At 37.9% G+C, this 18,691-nt stretch overlaps 1 protein-coding gene across 8 annotated transcripts in view; it reads right to left on the bottom strand.

Annotated features, from left to right (window-relative positions):
• The window catches only part of LOC140596750 (piwi-like protein 1), a 98,082-nt gene that overhangs the window by 55,272 nt on the left and 24,119 nt on the right, over nucleotides 1–18,691 (bottom strand). For 2 of the 8 annotated variants that reach the window (XM_072745240.1, XM_072745238.1), the window contains exon 2: nucleotides 161–289. The exons of the other annotated variants lie outside the window; for them this stretch is intronic. The gene's annotated coding sequence lies outside the window, so the exon portion shown is untranslated. The remainder of the gene's footprint in view (nucleotides 1–160; nucleotides 290–18,691) is intronic. 8 annotated transcript variants of the gene reach the window in all.

The following is an 18,691-nucleotide window of genomic DNA, read 5'->3' as shown; positions in this document are numbered from 1 at the left end:
GGTGGATCTCATTTATGCTGCTTCAAAATATTTAGAGCATTCGTAATTTCTCTCCCCCCCCTTTCTCTCTCTCTCACAAACACACACACACACACACACAATTATCTCCTATAAGTATAAATATCCAGCACAATAGAAGTATCAACAGAATAATAATTACCGTATCTTTTAAAGTTGCTATATATTTTGGAATAATAATAGGTTTTCCTCAGTCTCCTCAGACTTTCACCATCCTCCAACTTGTTCCATTCATTTTACAATAGTGCAGATTATTGTCCGTTCCAGAGTACTTAGCAAGAATGTTAGGAAACCAGAAGAATTTCTAAGTCAAATTCTTAATGATAACATTGTGGTTTCTTTTAACACTTTACTTATGAGCTAAATGCTCGTGGTCTTACTCTAAGCACACAATGGAGACTTATTGATTTAACTTAAAAATAGATTGACCTCTTTGAATACAGCAAAAGAAATAAAGCACCTCTTACTCTTAAGTTTATTTTGAGATAACAAGGTATTCATAATGACATTATCTTTCTTTGTAGCCCACCAGATTGGAATAAGATGACGTAGTTGAAATGAATTCATATTCTGGAATGCATTCTATTAAATATAGTATATTTGAATTTTGTAATAATTATACATTGAAATAAACTCACTAATCAGTGAATGATTATAACAAGTAACAATACATTTCAAATAAGCATGCTTAGCTTATTTATTTGACTCTGAAATCAAAATTTCGAGACAGACTTCCTTGATTTATGATGGGGTTATATCCTGATTAACCCATCATAAATTAAAAATGTCATAAGTTGAAACGCACTTGTACACCTAACCTACTGACCACTATAGCTTAGTTTTAGCCCAACTTAAATGTGCCCAGACCACTTACGTTAGTCTATAGTTGGATAAAATCCTTTAATAATGTTGATTGTCTCATGTAATTTATTGAATACTGTACTGAAAGTGAAAGAGATTGGCCATGCGGCATAAGAATGGTTGTCAGTGTGTCAGTTGTTTACTCTTGTGATGGCATTACGGGCCAGGAGCTGTGGCTCACTGCTACTCCCTGGCATTGGGGGAGAGGACTGTGCTACATACTATCAGCCTGGGGAAAGATTCAAATTCAAAATCTGAAGTATGGTTTTTATTCAATGTGTATAGCGTTCACACGATTGCAAGTAGGGTATCATATGCGTATAATGAATTCTGAGATAATTAGGGTTTTAATATTACCATATTCTTCTGTTGCAGACATAAATTATGGTTATTATGGGTAAAAAAAAAGGAGATCTTTGAATGAGAAGCCATTTGATTAAATTCCAAGTTTTTCTGTATTTATTAATCATGACTAATCTGATATGCTGTTCTCAAGATTATAACTAGGGATATGCTGGACAAAAATGGAGTGGGATGGTCTGAAGTAAATGCAAACAATTCTTATGGGCAAAATTTCAGATAGAATGTGTGAGAATACACGTCAGTTTATGATAGTGCAGATAGATATAAGTTATGATATAATTATGCTATTAAATAAATGAAATGAGGCATCAGGGACGACATGCTACAAACACAACTGCAAGGCAATCAGCTGTCCCACCTTCACAAACAGATTTGAGGAATGACAGGAAATTTTTGATTGCCGATGTTTTCAACCTTGCCAAAAAAGGAAGATACAAATGTATAGAAACTTCCTTGCAAGTTAATGAGGAAAAATGGTCCATTTTCATTTCTCTTCTATCAGATTCTCTCGTTTTGAGATGTGGTTTTCTAGAGACGATGATGGTAATGACAGAAGTTTATAGAGCTCTTTCAATTTTCACTTATTCTAGTAAATTCCTCCTTCTATATTGTTCTTACTTGTGCTTATGTTCAACTGCGAAAGGTCATGTGAAGGTTAGAAATTCTTTGCTCAATAAAATAAACTTTTCCTATTTTTCCCCAATTGTTTATTTAAGAATACCAGCCATTGCTACTCCTTTCCATTTGTCACTGCCCTGATCACACTGTAGACTCATTTTATAATCCCAAATACTGTTGAAGTCTGTTGTATAAAAATAGATTTAATCTCAACCCCGTAGAATGCAGAGGTCTCAATGGTTACCATATGTCTTTGCAGTGTCAATTCATACATATATTTACACATATCAACCTAGAACAATTAGCTACAATTGGGTTGCTAGATCATTGGCTTGAATGAATCCCTGGAATGTCTAGTATTTAATCTTTCTTCCCCACTTCTAATTTGGTTTTTATCTAAAGTAATAACTCCAAATCCATACTCTGAGTAGAAGAAAGTAAAACAATACATTCTCAATCCCAAAAGCAGTTATTGATTCTTTTTTAAAAAATATTTTATTTAGGGGATCCCTGGGTGGATCAGCGGTTTGGCACCTGCCTTTGGCCAGGGCGCGATCCTGGAGTCCCGGGATCGAGTCCCGCGTCGGGCGCCCGGCATGGAACCTGCTTCTCCCTCTGCCTGTGTCTCTGCCTCTCTCTCTCTCTGTTTTTCATAAATAAATAAATAAAATGTTTTTTAAAAGATTTATTTATTTATTTATTTATTCAACTACTGAGCCACCCACGCATCCTGAGTTATTGATTCTTTTACTAGCGCCTGTCTCCCAATTTCATCTTGACCAACTCAGTTGTGAATGTTTTTGCTATATAATCAATTGCTCTAATCTAGGACTCATGTTTGTTGTCTCTTTTTCTCTCACCCTCTACATTCAATCAGTTATTAAGTCCTTTTGATTCTGCCTCCAATAGATTGCAAATCCATGTCAGTGGTCCCATCCTGGTCTAGGACATCATATCTTTCTCTCTTGGAAATCTTCAAGTGTCTCCTCCTAAATGCTCTTTCCACTTCTAGTCTTACTTCCCACTAATTCATTCTCCATAAAGCACTTATCTTAAAACATAAATGCAATTACCACACACTTTTGCTTAAAAGCATCCAGTGGCTTCCAATGGCATTTACAATGAAATCCAATACACTTGTTATGGACTACAAAGCTTACTTCATTTCAAGCCCCTCTCCTTTTTACGTACTATGCTCCTGCTACACTAACATTCTTTTATTTCTTTGGACATTCCAAGCTCCTCCTTAATTCAGAATCTAGAAGTCCCATTATACTGTCTTTCTATCTCCATTTCTTCATGTAGTGAGCTCATCTTTCATGAGTTTACTTTCATGAGTAAAGTTATTAATTATCAATTTCTGTATTCATTATTCTACATTTGAGAATATTTTCCTTCATGACATTTATCAAAGGTGAGATTTATTTTGCACGTTTAATTCTTTTTCCCCCATTAAACTGTGAAATAAGTAAGATAAAAACTTTGTCAGCTCTGCCATTGTGAGATAAGTTAGACATTTTCTCAGCACAGAGTGAATTCTTCCTAAATTTGTTAATGGAAAGAAGGAAAGAGAGAGAAAAGAAAGGATGGAGAGAGAGATGGTTGGAAAAGGAATGTGTTTGAGAAACAAATGTTTGATTTAGCAAAAGAAACCCAGTAATCTGTCTAGCTCATATACAATTGTTTTTCTAGATAGCAAAAATTTACAGGGTATCTGCTACTGCCAGATGTTGTGCCAGGAACTAGAAAATATTTCTGTTTTTCATAGGGGAACTCTAACGTTACTTTAGGAGTTTAGTGAAATAAATATACCATTGAATAGGTCAACAGAAATAAAAGAAAAAATAGACTATTTCGTGTGTCCAATCATTTTATCCTGAAGTTCATTCTTCATTTATGTACCAAAGATTTTTTTGTTATATATTTTTTCAGACTTTATCTCTTTTTGGTCTTTTTAAAGGGTGTTCGTGCTCTCAGATTATAATTTTATTGTATTATTCAATCTTTTAATTTTGAGTTCAGACTATGCATAATAAAACAATGTACATGTGTATAATTCTTTAGTTTATACCACTTTCCTTCATGTAGCATGTTAATTACACGTCTTTGAACTCTTTTGCCCCCAAGCGCTGAAATCTCTGTGAAAATCAAGTCAAGTGCCAGTATTTAACTGGCATCAATTACTTGTATCTGTGATATGTCTCTACCGCATTGTTCCCTTTAACTATCATTTACCTTCAGGGATGGCTTCATAAATCAAATCCTGAAGTATTTGTGTAAACCATGCTGTATTTCACAGGTAAACATTAATAAACTTGTTATTTAACTATTTGAAATGGCTAGTGGAGGATCAAACCTATCAATGCTACATACAGTCTTTGTACCAATCATCAAGATACCTTTCTGGTTTCACCACTGCTCCCCCTGCTCTAATTACCCCACATAGATCAGTAACTTAGTAAAAGTAAAAATCACCTAATTAGCTTTTAATTAGCACACACTCCATATTTCATCATCTTTGGCTATCTAAAATAGACAAGCAGATCTAAAAGAAGAAAAAAAAAGCTCTTTTTTTAAAAAAAAAAACAGATACAAACACCACACTCTCCAAATATATGAAAGTAAATAAAATACAATTTTTAGCCTTAAGGATTTTAACCAATAAGCCCTATATTTTTCTCATCAGATTTTTCACTATTATAAAGATTTTTAAATGATTGCTAATTATTAAAAACAACCTATTATATATATGGTTTCTTTCATACTTTCATTGCTTAGGAGTTACTCCAAAGTTAATGATGGCTTGTATTATGGACCCAGAGATTTTTTTTTTAAATGGTCAAAATTGGGTACGTGAATATGAAATTATCGAACTTTCCATTTTAAGTGATTATCCAATTATGTCTCATTACGTTTCTTAAGTATTTCAACTATTCTGGAGACAGTTGAAGGTATTTAAATCAAGATGAATACTTCTTCACATGCAATTCAAACCATGCACAATAGAACAAAACAGTCTGTGGCAAGCATATACACATTTGCATAATTGACTCCGAATCTTAAGGAAGACTTAATACTGATTTTTACACTATTATTCCTATCAAGCACCAAACAGGTATGCGATGAACTTCCGTGTCATGGAAAACTTTATACATATACATGTCTATACATAAATCTCAAGGCAAATAAAATCTCAATGTAGTACATAATATTCTGTAGTTAATCCTTTAGACTATATTTATCATGGCTGTTATGTGTTTATGCAATTTATGAAACGTGATATTTTGGAGACAACTAAGTACATTTTATTAATTTTATTTGAATGCTAAGACTAAATTCTGAGTTTTTTTTAATGATTCTGTAGATTATTTATTTTGCAGGCTTCACTTAATATATGCTGGAAATAAATTATCATAGTACATTAAGAGTTAAAGTCAAATTTTGATCTTTATGTTGCTGAATGTTCATTTCAAAATTGTAACTGATGGAGGGGAGGGGCAAGAAGGCGGAAGAGTAGGGTCCCCAAATCACCTGTCCCCACCAAATTACCTAGATAACCTTCAAATCATCCTGAAAATCGACGAATTCGGCCTGAGATTTAAAGAGAGACCAGCTGAAACGCTACAGTGAGAAGAGTTCGCGCTTCTATCAAGGTAGGAAGACCGGGGGGAAAAAGAAATAAAGAAGCAAAAGGCCTCCAAGGGGGAGGGGCCCCGCGAGGAGCTGGGCAGGAGAGCCCCGTCCTGGAGGAGCAGGAGCTGCACCAACCTTCCCGGGCGGAAAGGGGCTCGCAGGGAGTTAGAGCAGGACCCAGGAGGGCGGGGATGCCCTCGGGCTCCCTGGGACACTAACAGGCACCTGCGCCCCGGGAGAGTGCCCCGAGCTCCCTAAGACGGCAGCTCGCACAGCGGGACCCGGAGCAGCTCGGAGGGGCTCGGGCGGCGGCTCCGCGGAGGGGGCTGCGGGGCGGGAGCGAATCCAACAGCGCAGGCCCCGGAGCACAGGGCGCCGGGACACAGCCCAGGATCCGGCCTCCCCCGGGACAGGCAGAGACCCAGAGGGCCCAGGACAGCAAGGACGCTCCTGCCCAGAGCTGAGCAGATCAGCGGCCCCGCCCCGGAGCCTCCAGGCCCTGCAGACGGAGAGCCCCGGAGCTACTGCGGGGGCTGAATCCCGGTTCCCAGAGCTGCCGCCCCACTGTGGCTGTTCCTCCTGGGGCCTCACGGGGTAAACAGCCCCCACTGAGCCCTGCACCAGGCGGGGGGCAGAGCAGCTCCCCCAAGTGCTAACACTTGAGAATCAGCACAGCAGGCCCCTCCCCCAGAAGACCAGCAACACGGACCAGTTCCAGGGGAAGTCAAGGGACTTAAAGTGTACAGAATCAGAAGATACTCCCCCGAGTTTGTTTTTTTTTTTCTTTCTGATTTCTGATTGCTTCCCCCACCCCCCCTTTTTTTCCACCTTTCTTTTTCTTTCTCTTTTTCTTCTCTTTTTTCCTTTTTTTCTTCTTTCTTTTTCTCTTTTCTTTCCTTCTCTCTCTCTCTTTTTCTCCTTTTCCCAATACAACTTGTTTTTGGCCACTCTGCACTGGGCAAAATGACTAGAAGGAAAACCTCACCTCAAAAGAAAGAATCAGAAACAGTTCTCTCTCCCACAGAGTTACAAAATCTGGATTACAATTCAATGTCAGAAAGCCAATTCAGAAGCACTATTATACAGCTACTGGTGGCTCTAGAAAAAAGCATAAAGGACTCAAGAGACTTCATGACTGCAGACTTTAGATCCAATCAGGCAGAAATTAAAAATCAATTGAATGAGATGCAATCCAAGCTAGAAGTCCTAACGACGAGGCTTAACGAGGTGGAAGAACGAGTGAGTGACATAGAAGACAAGTTGATGGCAAAGAGGGAAACTGAGGAAAAAAGAGACAATTAAAAGACCATGAAGACAGATTAAGGGAAATAAACGACAGCCTGAGGAAGAAAAACCTACGTTTAATTGGGGTTCCCGAGGGCACTGAAAGGGCCAGAGGGCCAGAATATGTATTTGAACAAATCCTAGCTGAAAACTTTCCTAATCTGGGTAGGGAAACAGGCATTCAGATCCAGGAAATAGAGAGATCCCCCCCTAAAATCAATAAAAACCGTTCAACACCTCGACATTTAATAGTGAAGCTTGCAAATTACAAAGATAAAGAGAAGATCCTTAAAGCAGCAAGAGACAAAAAATCCCTGACTTTTATGGGGAGGAGTATGAGGGTAACAGCAGACCTCTCCACAGAGACCTGGCAGGCCAGAAAGGGCTGGCAGGATATATTCAGGGTCCTAAATGAGAAGAACATGCAACCAAGAATACTTTATCCAGCAAGGCTCTCATTCAAAATGGAAGGAGAGATAAAGAGCTTCCAAGACAGGCAGGAACTGAAAGAATATGTGACCTCCAAACCAGCTCTGCAAGAAATTTTAAGGGGGACTCTTAAAATTCCCCTTTAAGAAGAAGTCCAGTGGAACAATCCACAGAAACAAGGACTGAATAGATATCATGATGACACTAAACTCATATCTGTCAATAGTAACTCTGAACGTGAACGGGCTTAATGACCCCATCAAAAGGCGCACGGTTTCAGACTGGATAAAAAAGTAGGACCCATCTATTTGCTGTCTACAAGAGACTCATTTTAGACAGAAGGACACCTACAACCTGAAAATAAAAGGTTGGAGAACCATTTACCATTCAAATGGTCCTCAAAGGAAAGCAGGGGTAGCCATCCTTATATCAGATAAACTAAAATTTACCCCGAAGACTGTAGTGAGAGATGAAGAGGGACACTATATCATACTCAAAGGATCTATCCAACAAGAGGACTTAACAATCCTCAACATATATGCCCCGAATGTGGGAGCTGCCAAATATTTAAACCGATTAATAACCAAAGTGAAGAAATACTTAGATAATAATACACTTATACTTGGTGACTTCAATCTAGCTCTTTCTACCCTCGATAGGTCTTCTAAGCACAACATCTCCAAAGAAATGAGAGCTTTAAATGATACCCTGGACCAGATGGATTTCACACATATCTACAGAACTTTACATCCAAACTCAACTGAATACACATTCTTCTCAAGTGCACAAGGAACTTTCTCCAGAATAGGCCACATACTGGGTCACAAATCGGGTCTGAACCGATACCAAAAGACTGGGATCGTCCCCTGCATATTCTCAGACCATAATGCCTTGAAATTAGAACTAAATCACAACAAGAAGTTTGGAAGGACCTCAAACACGTGGAGGTTAAGGACCATCCTGCTAAAAGATGAAAGGGTCAACCAGGAAATTAAGGAAGAATTAAAAATATTCATGGAAACTAATGACAATAAAGATACAACCGTTCAAAATCTTTGGGATGCAGCAAAAGCAGTCCTGAGGGGGAAATACATTGCAATACAAGCATCCATTCAAAAACTGGAAAGAACTCAAATACAGAAGCGAACCTTGCACATAAAGGAGCTAGAGAAAAAACAGCAAATGGACCCTACGCCCAGCAGAAGAAGAGAGTTAATTAAAATTCGAGCAGAACTAAATGAAATCGAGACCAGAAGAACTGTGGAACAGATCAACAGAACCAGGAGTTGGTTCTTTGAAAGAATTAATAAGATAGATAAACCATTAGCCAGCCTTATTAAAAAGAAGAGAGAGAAGACTCAAATTAATACAATCATGAATGAGAAAGGAGAGATCACTACCAACATCAAGGAAATACAAACGATTTTAAAAACATATTATGAACAGCTGTACGCCAATCAATTAGGCAATCTAGAAGAAATGGACGCATTCCTAGAAAGCCACAAACTACCAAAACTGGAACAGGAAGAAATAGAAAACCTGAACAGGCCAATAACCAGGGAGGAAATTGAAGCAGTCATCAAAAACCGCCCAAGACACAAGAGTCCAGGGCCAGATGGCTTCCCAGGGGAATTCTATCAAACGTTTAAAGAAGAAATCATACCTATTCTACTAAAGCTGTTTGGAAAGATTGAAAGAGATGGAGTACTTCCAAATTCGTTCTATGAGGCCAGCATCAGCTTAATTCCAAAACCAGACAAAGACCCCACCAAAAAGGAGAATTACAGACCAATATCCCTGATGAACATGGATGCAAAAATTCTCAACAAGATACTAGCCAATAGGATCCAACAACACATTAAGAAAATTATTCACCATGACCAAGTAGGATTTATCCCCGGGACACAAGGCTGGTTCAACACTTGTAAAACAATCAATGTGATTCATCATATCAGCAAGAGAAAAACCAAGAACCATATGATCCTCTTATTAGATGCAGAGAAAGCATTTGACAAAATACAGCATCCATTCCTGATCAAAACTCTTCAGAGTGTAGGGATAGAGGGAACTAACCTCGACATCTGAAAAGCCTCTACGAAAAGCCCACAGCAAATATCATTCTCAATGGGGAAGCACTGGGAGCCTTTCCCCTAAGATCAGGAACAAGACAGGGATGTCCACTCTCACCACTGCTATTCAACATAGTATTGGAAGTCCTCGCCTCAGCAATCAGACAACAAAAAGACATTAAAGGCATTCAAATTGGCAAAGAAGAAGTCAAACTCTCCCTCTTCACCAATGACATGATACTCTACCTAGAAAACCCAAAAGCCTCCACCCCAAGATTGCTAGAACTCATACAGCAATTTGGTAGCATGGCAGGATACAAAATCAATGCCCAGAAATCAATGGCATTTCTATACACTAACAATGAGACTGAAGAAAGAGAAATTAAGGAGTCAATCCCATTTACAATTGCACCCAAAAGCATAAGATACCTAGGAATAAACCTAATCAAAGAGGTAAAGGATCTATACCCTAAAAACGATAGAACACTTCTGAAAGAAATTGAGGAAGACACAAAGAGATGGAAAAATATTCCATGCTCATGAATTGGCAGAATTAATATTGTGAAAATGTCAATGCTACCCAGGGTAATTTACACGTTTAAGGCAATCCCTATCAAAATACCATGGGCTTTCTTCAGAGAGTTAGAACAAATTATTTTAAGATTTGTGTGGAATCAGAAAAGACCCCGAATAGCCAGGGGAATTTTAAAAAAGAAAACCATAGCTGGGGGCATCACAATGCCAGATTTCAGGTTGTACTACAAAGCTGTGGTCATCAAGACAGTGTGGTAGTGGCACAAAAACAGACACATAGATCAATGGAACAGAATAGAGAACCCAGAAGTGGACCCTGAACTTTATGGTCAACTAATATTTGATAAAGGAGGAAAGACTATCCATTGGAAGAAAGACAGTCTCTTCAATAAATGGTGCTGGGAAAATTGGACATCCGCATGCAGAAGAATGAAACTAGACCACTCTCTTTCACCATACACAAAGATAAACTCAAAATGGATGAGAGATCTAAATGTGAGACAAGATTCCATCAAAATCCTAGAGGAGAACACAGGCAACACCCTTTTTGAACTTGGCCACAGTAACTTCTTGCAAGATACATCCACAAAGGCAAAAGAAACAAAAGCAAAAATGAACTATTGGGACTTCATCAAGATAAGAAGCTTTTGCACAGCAAAGGATACAGTCAACAAAACTAAAAGACAACCTACAGAATGGGAGAAGATATTTGCAAACGACCGCTCAAAGGGCTAGTTTCCAAAATCTATAAAGAACTTATTAAACTCAACACCAAAGAAACAAACAATCCAATCATGAAATGGGCAAAAGACATGAAGAGAAATCTCAGAGGAAGACATGGACATGGCCAACATACACATGAGAAAATGCTCTGCATCACTTGCCATCAGGGAAATACAAATCAAAACCACAATGAGATACCACCTCACACCAGTGAGAATGGGGAAAATTAACAAGGCAGGAAACCACAAATGTTGGAGAGGATGCGGACAAAGGGGAACCCTCTTACACTGTTGGTGGGAATGTGAACTGGTGCAGCCACTCTGGAAAACTGTGTGGAGGTTCCTCAAAGAGTTAAAAATAGACCTGCCCTACGACCCAGCAATTGCACTGTTGGGGATTTACCCCAAAGATTCAGATCCAATGAAACGCCGGGACACCTGCACCCTGATGTTTCTAGCAGCAATGTCCACAATAGCCAAACTGTGGAAGGAGCCTCGGTGTCCATTGGAAGATGAATGGATAAAGTAGATGTGGTTTATGTATACAATGGGATATTACTCAGCCATAAGAAACGACAAATACGCACCATTTGCTTCAACGTGGATGGAACTGGAGGGTATTATGCTGAGTGAAGTAAGTCAATCGGAGAAGGACAAACAGTGTATGTTCTCATTCATTTGGGGAATATAAATAATAGTGAAAGGGAATATAAGGGAAGGGAGAAGAAATGTGTGGGAAATATCAGAAAGGGAGACAGAACATAAAGACTCCTAACTCTGGGAAATGAACTAGGGTTGGTGGAGGGGGAGGAGGGCGGGGGGTGGGGGTGAATGGGTGACGGGCACTGAGGGGGACACTTGACGGGATAAGCACTGGGTGTTATTCTGTATGTTGGTAAATTGAACACCAGTAAAAAATAAATTTATTTAAAAAAAGAAATATAAAAGACAATCTGCCCTCAATTTAAAATGTCTTTCAGAAGTACAAATTATATGTATGATTTTATTTACAAATCACACAAGTAAGTATATAAACTTTATCATTAATAAAATTGGGGTCTCTTGTTTTGGCAAGACTATTCCACGATGAAGAAACTGGATGGGTCAGAGAAAGAAGGCTTTGAGACTGAGAAAGATGTAATGAGCAGGAATGAAGATACATTGGCTTGTGTCAAAGAAACTGTAGGTGGGAAACTCCCAGTGTCTGAGAAACTAAGGGAAATAATAAGAGAGAGGAAATAGGCCCTTAAACATCTCTGTAACTCTAACATGGAGAGGGGAGGAAAACGAGGAGAATCAAAATCATAGTTAAAAGCAAAGAAGTGGACAAAGGCAAACACATGTAACCACCCCCATTGCAGGTTTCCAGCCTATTAGAGTAAGAAATGAAAAAAACCATAACTTTAAAGAAAACTATAAATGCTATCACTAGTTGATAATGGCATATTAATTGTACTGAGTTAACAATATTTTGTATTGTTTGACCTGATAATTACAGAAATGTGCATCCTTAAAGAATTACTGAAAAACAAAAATACTGTAGAGGTGCAAAAATTAACGTGTAAAGAATCTTATAAAACTAGAGAAATTCAACAGTACAGAAAGTCAAGAAACAGGAAAAATGAAAAGATCAATGATCTGTGAAAAATAGAAAATAGAATGATGTGTCATAGATGGTAATGGAGAAAGTAGTTTCAGTTCAGTAGTAAAAGTGGACAGGAAGAGGCATGTGGAAAGGAATAGATCGGAAGATAAAGAGATATGTGAAAAAATTGGCAGCAAAATAGGGAAATTTCAGAATGTTAAATAGAATATAATGTGCCAAATACTGGGGATCCCTGGGTGGCTCGGTGGTTTAGTGCCTGCCTTTGGCCCAGGGCGCGATCCTGGGGTCCTGGGATCGAGTCCTGCGTGAGGCTTCCGGCATGGATCCTGCTTCTCCCTCTTCCTGTGTCTCTGCCTCTCTCTCTCTCTCTCTCTCTCTCTCTCTCTCTCTCTGTCTCTCTATGTCTATCATGGGTGGCTCAGCAGTTTAGTGCCTGCCTATTTATCATGAATAAATAAATTAATAAATCTTTAAAAAAAATATGCCAAATACTAAATTTGCAGTGTTGATAAAAGATTGTTCTAATTTTCCTTGTTAGCATAACTAATAATTTTGATCTTTATATTTTAATCTTGTTCTAATTTTCCTTGTTAGCATAACTAATATTTTTAATCTATTGATTCTTATATCTTTTTCTTTTTTAAGAAAGATTTATTTATTTGACAGAGAGAGTGCATATGAACAGGAGGACACGCAGAGCAGGGGGGTGGGGGGGGGAGAGAGAGAGAGAGAGAGAGAGAGAGAGAGGGAATTTCCAGCGGACTCTCTGAGGAGAGAGGCAGGGCTTGGTTAAGATCTCTGAGACAGAGACCCTGACCCAAGCTGAAATCAAGAGCTGGTCACTTAACCGATTGAGTCACTCAGGAACCCCTGTCAGCATCTTATATATATTTTTTTATTAAAGATTTTATTTATTCATTCATGAGAGACAGAGAGAGAGAGAGAGAAGGAGAGAGAGAGAGAGAGAGAGGCAAAGACACAGGCAGAGGGAGAAGCAGGCTCCACGCCGGAGTCTGATGTGGGACTCGATCCTGGGACTCCCCGAACATGCCCTGGGCCAAAGGCAGGCACTAAACTGCTGAGCCACCCAGGGATCCCATCATCTTATATTTTACATCATCCCTCCTATTCATATAAAGTTTGTGCACAAAAGCCATGTATCAAGATTAAAGATATTTTTCCTGAAAATGATTATATACTCAGAACTTCAGGATTTTACTAAGAAAATCTCAATTAACTTCCTTAGAAATCAGATTTTACAGAAGCGTATTTTGTTGCTTTATAATTCATTTTTGAATTAAATCCACTCCAAGTTTTCTATATTTGCTTACCAAATTAGAAACCATTTAAATATAGAATATGGTTTGCTACAATAGTAATGATACCTGAACTTAGTCTGGGATGTATTTTTTCTTTTTCTTTCTTTTTAAAGATTTTATTTATTCATGAGACACACACACACACACACACACACACACACAGAGGCAGAGACACAGGCAGAGGGAGAAGCAGGCTGTATGCAGGAAGCCCAATATGGGACTTGATCCTGGGACTCCAGGTTCATGCCCTGGGCTGAAGGCAGGCGCTAAACACTGAGCCACCCAAGGAACCCTGGGATGTATTTTTTCATATAGATTTGTTCACAATCTATAACAATCTGGTATTCTACAGAGTTCTGAGTACAGAAATATTTTTGAGTTAAATACTGAATGTAGCATAGCAATATTTACTCAAATTATAAATTGGAAGAGTTGGTTAAGATATTCTAAATTTGAGAATTTGTCTTAAAATTAGCATATATACATTTTTTTCTGTAATAACCAGTACAAATTATAGTGTTGTTCTCTTGTATTCAAAAACTAGAGTGTGAGATTCTTTGTTAAATTATCTCTGTATACGTAACACTGTAATTCTTCTTGGCATTTTTATGCAAACAATATAAAAAAAGTTTTCATTTTAAAATGTGTCTAAAAATTATTTGATACTCTTCCCTTCAAAAGTGGAGCTCAGGGGCACCTGGGGGCTCAGTTGTTTATGTGTCTGCCTTCGGTTCAGATCATGATCCTGGGGTCCTGGGATGGAGCCCTGAGTTGGGCTCCTGTTCAGCGGGGAGAGTCTGTTTCTCTCTTCCTCTGACCTCCCCCTGCCCCTGCTCATGCTGGTGATCTCTCTCTCTCTCTCAAATAAATAAAATCTTAAAAAAAAAAAGTAGAGCTTAATATCCCCCTCCTTGAGTATTCTGTCCAATTGCTGATTGTCCTGAATAGTCCAGGGTATGATAAGCAACAGAGAAAAGGAGAAAGAAAAAAATGGCATTCTGGCACATATGCAGGATTTCAGCTCCACTTGGCTTAGGTGAACAGATGACTGTTCGGGCGTATGCCCCCAAACTCCCCCACTCTGCCCTCAATATCAAGAGCCTCACAACTAAGGCCCGTGCTTTGATCACAGCACAGACATACAAAAATAGGAGTGGAAAGGTTATCAAGTAAGAAACGGCTCTCTCTTCTTCTGGTGGATGCAGTGGTATCTTAGCACTGGACTGAAGCCCTCCTTCATCCTGTTAGACTGGATCTCTTGTGCAATATGCACCCTGAACTACCATAAATGTAGGAAAAATCAAAGGGAAAATGAGTGAGGGCAATATGAGAGGGAGGAGAGGAAGGAGAGGAGGTGGAAGCCTGTCCTTTACTACTTTTTTATATTCTGAATTCATTATAAATAGAAACTACTGCTTCCCTTCAAACTCCTAACTCCAAATGTGGTTTCTTGCCTTTCTTGAGACTATATTTTGTTTTAAAAAGTCATTTTTAAATAAAATTATTAAAAAGTAAAAGTTTTCATGGTAGAAGAGTATGGAAAGCAATAAGGAGTTTTTTTAGAGGTAAATACAAATCTTTTGTTTAACTCCTTCCCAGACCTTTTTAAACTTCTATTAAAAGAAGTCTTTTATTTTTTTTTGTTACAAGCTCTGTACAAATTTGTATCCTATTTAAAATGTATTCATAGTATTTCCTTCCTTCCTTCCTTCCTTCCTTCCTTCCTTCCTTCCTTCCTTCCTTCCTTCCTTCCTTCCCTGCATTATTGGTAAACATAATGTGAATGCTTCCCCTATCACTTACTCTGCATTTCAATGACTCGGTGTGTCTCATAGTGGCTTATTAGACAGAAATTTGCACAGGGGTGCACCATGGGTTTGAATCCTGGCTTCATCACTACTCAGGTGTGTCATTTTGACAAATGATCCAAGCTTTAGTATTTTTTTTTATCTAAAGTGCCCCCTAGCCCAAAATTTAGCTCCCCACAATTCTTAGTTCCTAATCCCGCCAAACTGGAATCTTTTGAGCTGAAAAATGAGAATAAAATTATACTACTATTGGAATGATAGCAGCACTAGATATGCATGACAAGTGTTTTCATCTCTAAGGAACAATGTATTTAATTCCATGATAGCTAGGTCTTAAAGATATTATTTAGCACCTCTACACCTCCATATAATTAATATTAATATAATATAGCAATATATAAATCATTACATTATTATTAATACATTAATAATTAAATAATTCTATACAATATATTAATACATTGATTTATCATTCATCAGTTTATTCTATTAATGTGAGTAGCATTACACTTTTAGAATCCTATAAGAGGTAACATTCTCTGGGTGTTATGTGTCAGGTACAATACTGAACAGTGCCCTTGTATTGTCTCACTGACAATATGATAAAGTAGGAGCTCACGTGATGCCCATATACAAGGGCACTCACACTTTTCGTAAATGTTGGAGCTGTGACTTTAACTGATACTAATTTAAACCTAAAGTCCATGTCATTAACCATGATGCATCATGCCCTAGTGGGCTTCTCCAAGGCCACCAGAACAGTCCTGAGCTTTCCTGGGCCAAGTTTTGATACAGTTCTCCCTCCAATATCTACGGTATCCCCTTCTAGAACTTGTTACTATAGACTGGGTCTCCTCACTTTCTCCTTCAGTTATCTCAATCTCTTCTTCTTATATTCTCTCTCCCTCTTTTTTAAAAAGATTTTATTTATTCATTTGAGAGAGAGATAGCAACAGAGAGCATAAATGGGGAGAAGAGCGAGAAGCAGGCTCTCCTCTGAGCATGGAGCCCAAGGAAGGGCTGATCATGACCTGAGCTGAAGGCAGACACTTAACTGACTGAGCCACCCAGGCACCTCTCTTCTTCTTCTATTCTTATCTTTATTTCTCTGCACTTCATTCTGATTGATTTCATCAAATTCATTATCTAGTTTACTATTTTTCTCTTTGTTTTTCTCTGTTTTAATCCATATTTCTGAAGTTCCAGTTATTATTATCAGCATTTCAGACCTTCTGTAAAATCAGCACATTTCTCTACATAGCAATAAGTTAGAAAATATAGCCAAATATATGCTACCATTCACAAGAAAGAAAATGCTACAAAATATATAGTTGTTAAGTGCAGAATATTTACAGATTTTATGTAGCAAATTGTGAAACCCAATGAAGGGATATTAAAGAAGACCTGAAGAAATGGAGAGATATATTCTATTAATAAAATTGTTTAACATTGTTAATATCTCAATTGCTGTGTTCTTATGTGTGTGACATACAGACTAATCCAACAAAAAAAAAATGGTATCACAGCAGTACGAGAAAACACAGGAACAAGGGGACTTGCTGGTTTATAGCACAAATTATTTAAGAAGATAATAATGAAATTTAGGATAAAACTGAATAATGGTAAGAAGGAGTATAATTGACAAGTTTAGGTAAAAGAACAACAACAACAACAAAACTTACACCCCAGTATGTTCTTTATCTAGACAAACACAATAAACTCTCATTCTCTGTGGCAGGTGACTCATAGATCTCATTCATTCATCCATTCATTCACGCATAGTTTGCCAGACGGCCTGGGTTTTAAGGAGTAGTCATATCACGGAGAATAAATATTCTAATCTTGCACACGGGTGTGTGAACAGAGTCGTTTATTTCAGTGTGAGAAGTATCTAACAGAACCTGTGTCATTGTAGAGGAAGGAGCTATGAACATAGTTTTGACATCTGCCTGCTTCCTCCTATCCAACAACCAAGAGGCCCTCCCTACAAAGAGTATCAACTGTTTGATGAGCTCCCTTTATTCTTTCTTCCCCACTTATCCTCAGGCTGAATCTCACAAGACTTGGCGAGTATTCTACAACAATTATATAGAACTGTTCATCCTTCTGTTTTCATTCACTGGCTGATAACTCAGCTATATAAAAAATTTCCTTTGTACTAAAATGTAATGAATAGTCCCTAAGTGTAAGAACATGTTTTCCTTCCTCACAAAATCTAAATTATCTTCCCACATTTTATCAGTCTGTCTTCTCAGTAGTAGCTGTGATAAAGATATATTGGCTAGCGATGCCATAGACTTTTTTTCTACTTGTACATTTTATGATACATTTGGTTATTAAGGTGACTTTTTAAGTTCATGGTTTCATCTTACCATTGGTAATGAAACCTGGATATTCTATTTGAAGAATGGCCCAAAAATATGAGAGTAAGGACACAATGCTGGAAAACAAAATAAAATAATGAAAACCAATCAACAAATCAAAGAAACATCATCTGAGGTACCTCAGATATCATCCGAGGTAAATACACTGGGGAAAAATGTCTAATTGTGTGTGTGTGTGGGGGTGTCAGTATGGGTGTAATTCCGAATTTAATAATTTACTTGCTATAATAATATTTGAATTACCATTATTTTTGATAAAATTTTTCTGGTCATTAAGACATTGTAAACTATCAACTTACCCTTAAAGAAACTTTCAATCAAAACTGACACTTAATATGGACATTTGATAATCCTATAAGAAGTGGTGGCTTTGGCCTCCACATTCTATGGCTAATTCAGGGAACAATCTGTGCAGTCATATAAGTGATAGATGGTTATTATAAGATTATATATTTGTTATTTCATCCTAAAAACACTACAACAACATGCATGGTCTATTACTTTTAAAAGGATGAAGTTAGGGATATGCAGATCAACAATTCAATAAAAGGTTCTTGAATTCAAATTTGAGGCTTATATTCTTAATACGACATATACAGTCACTATAAATCTATTTATTGGTTCAGGAAATAATGAGGGACTGTTTTGTGTCAGAAACTGTTCTAGGTGAACTGTTGACCATAATAGACAAAGGTCATTGCCCTGGTGGAAGCTGCATTCTGGAAAGTGGAACAGGCAATGGACACTCAATGCATGAGTAAATTACATCATGTGTCGTCAGATGGTGAAAATGCTAGGGAAAACAAACAGTGGAGGGTAATTGGGGTTTGAAATCCTTGGGGGTAAGCATGAACATTGCAGGGAGTAAATAATTGTAGGATCTTGGGTCATCATAAATCTGTGGGTTCTATATTTCATACTACTGCATACATAAAAGGGATTTTAATTGATTTGAGGATTGGAGGATTAGTGTGTATGCATATGTAGTTCTTCTTCTGAGAAGATGATCTATTATTTTCATCACACTCTTAAAGAGATCATGT

This window comes from Vulpes vulpes, unplaced genomic scaffold, assembly GCF_048418805.1.
Source record: "Vulpes vulpes isolate BD-2025 unplaced genomic scaffold, VulVul3 u000000630, whole genome shotgun sequence".
NCBI lineage: Eukaryota > Metazoa > Chordata > Mammalia > Carnivora > Canidae > Vulpes > Vulpes vulpes.
The sequence above is the reverse complement of the archived record's forward strand: the minus strand, read 5'-3'. Positions and strand labels throughout refer to the sequence as shown.